Source organism: Petromyzon marinus, unplaced genomic scaffold (genome assembly GCF_048934315.1).
Source record: "Petromyzon marinus isolate PM22_M1 ecotype Great Lakes invasive population unplaced genomic scaffold, UKy_Petmar_22M1.pri1.0 PM_Scaffold_470, whole genome shotgun sequence".
In the NCBI taxonomy this organism is placed as follows: domain Eukaryota; kingdom Metazoa; phylum Chordata; class Hyperoartia; order Petromyzontiformes; family Petromyzontidae; genus Petromyzon; species Petromyzon marinus.
This window is the reverse complement of record NW_027423469.1, coordinates 65,783-70,654: the sequence shown is the minus strand read 5'-3', so window position 1 is coordinate 70,654 and position 4,872 is coordinate 65,783. Positions and strand designations below refer to the sequence as shown.

Here is a 4,872-nt window from a genome sequence, read left to right as displayed (position 1 = left end):
TGGGTCGAGCCCAGGTGGGTCGAGCTCCAGGGGAGTCGAGCCCCAGGGGGAGTCGAGCACCCAGGTGGGTCGAGCCCCAGGTGGGTCGAGCCCCAGGTGGGTCGAGCCCCAGGTGGGTCGAGCTCCACGGTGGGTCGAGCCCCAGGTGGGTCGAGCCCCAGGGGAGTCGAGCTCCACGGTGGGTCGAGCTCCACGGTGGGTCGAGCCCCAGGTGGGTCGAGCCCCAGGTGGGTCGAGCCCCAGGTGGGTCGAGCCCCAGGTGGGTCGAGCTCCACGGTGGGTCGAGCCCCAGGTGGGTCGAGCCCCAGGTGGGTCCGAGCTCCAGGTGGGTCGAGCCCCAGGGGAGTCGAGCCCCAGGTGGGTCGAGCTCCAGGTGGGTCGAGCCCCAGGTGGGTCGAGCTCCAGGTGGGTCGAGCTCCAGGTGGGTCGAGCCCCAGGTGGGTCGAGCTCCAGGTGGGTCGAGCCCCAGGGGAGTCGAGCCCCAGGTGGGTCGAGCTCCAGGTGGGTCGAGCTCCACGGCTCCGTCCCGCGGGTCGCCTACCGATTCGTCTGGCCGGGCTCGAGCGAGTGAGCGAGCCAGAGGGAGTGGGGGGTGGTGGCGGTGGTGGCGGTGGTGGTGGGGGGCCTCTCCGATTGTTTCCATTCCTCTCGGCGGTCGTGGTCGTGGTCGCGTACCCGGTGGGGGGACGTTCGGTTGCCGTCGTCTTTTGGTCCGCGGCCGGAACTCACCCAGCCCCGCCCGCGGTACGTCGGGGGCACGAGACGCGGTACGTGGGGAGTAGTGGGGGGAGGTGGGGGGTGGGGAGGGGGCAGGCAGCCGTGGTGGCCAGGGTGGATGTGGCCCCAAACTCCCCGTGGCAGTGTGGCCAGGGTGGATGTGGCCCCAAACTCCCCGTGGCCGTGAGGCCTACGATGGTTGTGGCCTCAAGCTCCCCGTGGTGTGAGGCCAGGGAGGTTGTGGCCTCAAACTCCCCGTGACCGTGAGGCCTACGGTGGTTGTGGCCCCAAACTCCCCGTGGCCATGGTGGCCAGGGAGGTTGTGGCCCCAAACCCCCCGTGACCGTGAGGCCTACGGAGGTTGTGGCCCCAAACTCCCCGTGGCCTTGTAGGCAAGGAGGTTGTGGCCCCAAACTCCCCGTGGCTGTGAGACCAGGGTGGTTGTGGCCCCAAACCCCCGTGACCGTGAGGCCTACGGAGGTTGTGGCCCCAAACTCCCCGTGGCCTTGAGGCCTACGGTGGTTGTGGCCCCAAGCTCCCCGTGGCCGTGAGGCCTACGGTGGTTGTGGCCCCCAAACTCCCCGTGGCCATGGTGGCCAGGGAGGTTGTGGCCTCAAACTCCCCGTGGCCGTGAGGCCTACGGTGGTTGTGGCCCCAAACTCCCCGTCGCCGTGAGGCCTACGGTGGTTGTGGCCCCAAACTCCCCGTGGCCTTCCGGCCGGACCCCCCCCCGGCCGTCCGTGGTCGCTAGGGTGGTTTGCGGCAAAAATATTTCCCCACGGACGGCCGTGGCGGCCACGGTGGTGCGGCCGTCACCGCGGGAGCCGCTCCTGGCCCCGTGTACGTTTTGTACGAGAACTCAGTACCAATAAAAGCGGCCGTGAGTTTTGTCGTCCACAATCCCTCAAGATCAAAAGAGCGCCCTCGCGTGGACTCAAACGTCTACTGTGTGGGTGGGTGGGTGAATGGGTGAGTCGGTGTGTGGGTAGGTGGGTATGTGGGTGGGTGGGTGAATGGGTGTGGGTGTGTGGGTGGGTAAGTGGGTGTGTGATTGGGTGAGTGAGTGTGTGGGTGAATGGTTGGGTGCGTAAGTGGGTGAGTGAATGGTTGGGTGGGTGAGTGAATGGTTGGGTGAATGGTTGGGTGAGTGAATGGTTGGGTGGGTGTGTGATTGGGTGGGTGGGTGTGTGATTGGGTGGGTGGGTGTGTGGGTGAGTTAATGTTTGGGTGGGTGTGATTGGGTGTGTGGGTGAATGGTTGGGTGTGTGGGTGGGTGAGTGAATGGTTGGGTGGGTGTGTGATTGGGTGGGTGGGTGAGTGGGTGGATGAGTGTTTGGGTGCGTGTGTGGGTGTGTGAGTGAATAGTTGGGTGCGTGTGTGGGTGAGTGGGTGGATGAGTGTTTGGGTGCGTGTGTGGGTGAGTGGGTGGATGAGTGTTTTGGTGCGTGTGTGGGTGAGTGGGTGGATGTGTGTTTGGCTGCGTGTGTGGGTGAGTGTGTGGGTGTGATTGGGTGTGTGAGTGTGTGGATGAGTGTGTGGGTGAGTGTGTGGGTGTGTGAGTGGGTGTGGGGAGCGGTGGTGTAGCGGTAAGCGCGCTGCGCTATGAACCTGGCGACCCGGGTTCGATTCCTGCTCACGGCCAACACCAGTGACGATTATCTGAACCGGTCCCGGGCCTCCCCTAGGTCGACTCAGCCTCAAATGAGTTACCTGGTGCGGTGTGTAAACATCGCCACTTGGGAGACAAAGGCGGTCGGGCGTGGTGCTGGCCACCCACCCCCTCGTGTACCGTTGGTAGCGGTGAGTGGGTGAGTGAGTGGGTGAGTGAGTGGGTGAGTGATTGGGCGAGTGTGTAAGTTGGTAGCAGTGGGAGTGAGTCAGTGGGTGTGTGAGTCAGTGGATAACTTGCAGCACCACACCACTATTCGGGGAAAGAAAGGTGATCCGATCTCCGAATTTGCGAGCTCACAAATCCTTGACAGATCTGGACAAAGTCCCATCGGTGAGCTCCTCCGGCAGGCAAGGCTGCGTTGGCTGGGTCACGTAGCCCGCATGCCCAGCCACCGCATGCCGAAACAGCTTTTGTTCGGCCGGATCGAGGGGGCTAAACGGGCGCGGCACGGGCTAGAGAAGAGATGGAGTGATGTGGTACAGGAGGACGTGGAGCTGAGTGGACTTGCCGATGACCGGTACCAGCGGTGTCAAGATCGGCTTCTGTGGAGGAGGCTCGTGAAGGACGCCGCTACTGGGCAGTTGGAGGCAGTCGCCCTCCAGCAACAACGGAGGGCGGAGGAGCGACGCTCACAACAACGAGCGGGTGGCTAAAGCGCGGCAAGTTGGCATAGCAGAGGGCAGAGGCGCTGCATTGGCCAATCGTCCGTCGACTCGCGGCACCTAGCTGGGTCTGCCCCGTGACCTCCTGCCTGCCGGCGTTCGACACTTCACGTGACCCTAGTGTGCACTTAGCCTGGCACAAGCGCCGTGGTGACGTCGCAAGCGCTTAGTGTAAGAGCTGTGAACCCAGCAACCCGGGTTCGACTCCCACTCCGGGACCAACACCACCAGGTCACGATCATCTGAACCAATCGTGGGCCTCCCCTAGGTCGACTCGGCCTCAAATAACGACCTGGTGCGCCACCGGGGAGACCAAGAGGCGGCCGGGGTGGTGATGGCCACCCACCCACTTCGTGTGCCACAGTGCCGGCCTTCAAGGGTGCCGCAGCTCGCCTCCAACTGGCTACACGGAGGAGGGGGGGACCTTTCTGTGCCGGTGGGCGGTGAGTGGGCGGTGAGTGGGCGGGAGGGAGCGAGGTCGGTGAGTGGGAGCGAGGTCGGTGAGTGGGTGGGTGGGAGCGAGGTGGGTGGGTGGGTGGGAGCGAGGTGAGTGGTTGGGTGGGTGGGAGCGAGGTCGGTGGGTTGGGTGGGTGGGAGCGAGGTCGGTGGGTGGGTGGGAGCGAGGTCGGTGGGTGGGTGGGTGGGAGCGAGGTCGGTGGGTGGGTGGGAGCGAGGTGAGTGGGTGGGTGGGTGGGAGCGAGGTCGGTGGGTGGGTGGGTGGGAGCGAGGTCGGTGGGTGGGTGGGAGCGAGGTCGGTGGGTGGGTGGGTGGGAGCGAGGTCGGTGGGTGGGTGGGAGCGAGGTGAGTGGGTGGGTGGGTGGGAGCGAGGTCGGTGGGTGGGTGGGTGGGAGCGAGGTCGGTGGGTGGGTGGGTGGGTGGGAGCGAGGTCGGTGGGTGGGTGGGTGGGAGCGAGGTCGGTGGGTGGGTGGGAGCGAGGTCGGTGGGTGGGTGGGTGGGAGCGAGGTCGGTGAGTGGGTGGGTGGGTGGGTGGGAGCGAGGTGGGTGGGTGGGTGGGAGCGAGGTCGGTGGGTGGGTGGGGTGGGAGCGAGGTCGGTGGGTGGGTGGGTGGGAGCGAGGTCGGTGGGTGGGTGGGAGCGAGGTCGGTGGGTGGGTGGGAGCGAGGTCGGTGGGTGGGTGGGTGGGAGCGAGGTCGGTGGGTGGGTGGGAGCGAGGTGAGTGGGTGGGTGGGTGGGAGCGAGGTCGGTGGGTGGGTGGGTGGGAGCGAGGTCGGTGGGTGGGTGGGTGGGTGGGAGCGAGGTCGGTGGGTGGGTGGGTGGGAGCGAGGTCGGTGGGTGGGTGGGAGCGAGGTCGGTGGGTGGGTGGGTGGGAGCGAGGTCGGTGAGTGGGTGGGTGGGTGGGTGGGAGCGAGGTGGGTGGGTGGGTGGGAGCGAGGTCGGTGGGTGGGTGGGTGGGAGCGAGGTCGGTGAGTGGGTGGGTGGGTGAGTGGGTGGGTGGGTGGGTGAGTGGGTGGGTGGGAGCGAGGTCGGTGAGTGGGTGGGAGCGAGGTCGGTGGGTGGGTGGGGAGCGAGGTCGGTGGGTGGTTGAGTGGTTGAGTGGGTGAGTGGGTGGGTGGGTGGGTGGTTGAGTGGGTGAGTGGTGAGTGGGTGGGTGAGTGAGTGGGTCAGTGGGTGAGTGGGTGAGTGGGTGGGTGAGTGAGTGGGTGAGTGGGTGAGTGGGTGGGTGAGTGGGTGGTTGAGTGGGTGGGTGGTTGAGTGGGTGAGTGGGTGAGTGGGTGGGTGAGTGGGTGAGTGGGTGAGTGGGTGGGTGAGTGAGTGGGTGAGTGGGTGAGTGGGTGGGTGAGTGGGTGGGTGAGTGAGTGGG

The 4,872-nt window shown here is 66.2% G+C and overlaps 1 long non-coding RNA gene across 1 annotated transcript; it reads left to right on the top strand.

Annotated features, from left to right (window-relative positions):
• Positions 1–818: 818 nt before the first annotated feature.
• Positions 819–1,617, top strand: LOC142923382 (uncharacterized). The gene is made up of 2 exons (XR_012940710.1): positions 819–1,157; positions 1,198–1,617. It is a non-coding gene; the product is annotated as an uncharacterized LOC142923382 (long non-coding RNA).
• The last annotated feature ends 3,255 nt before the right edge of the window (positions 1,618–4,872 follow it).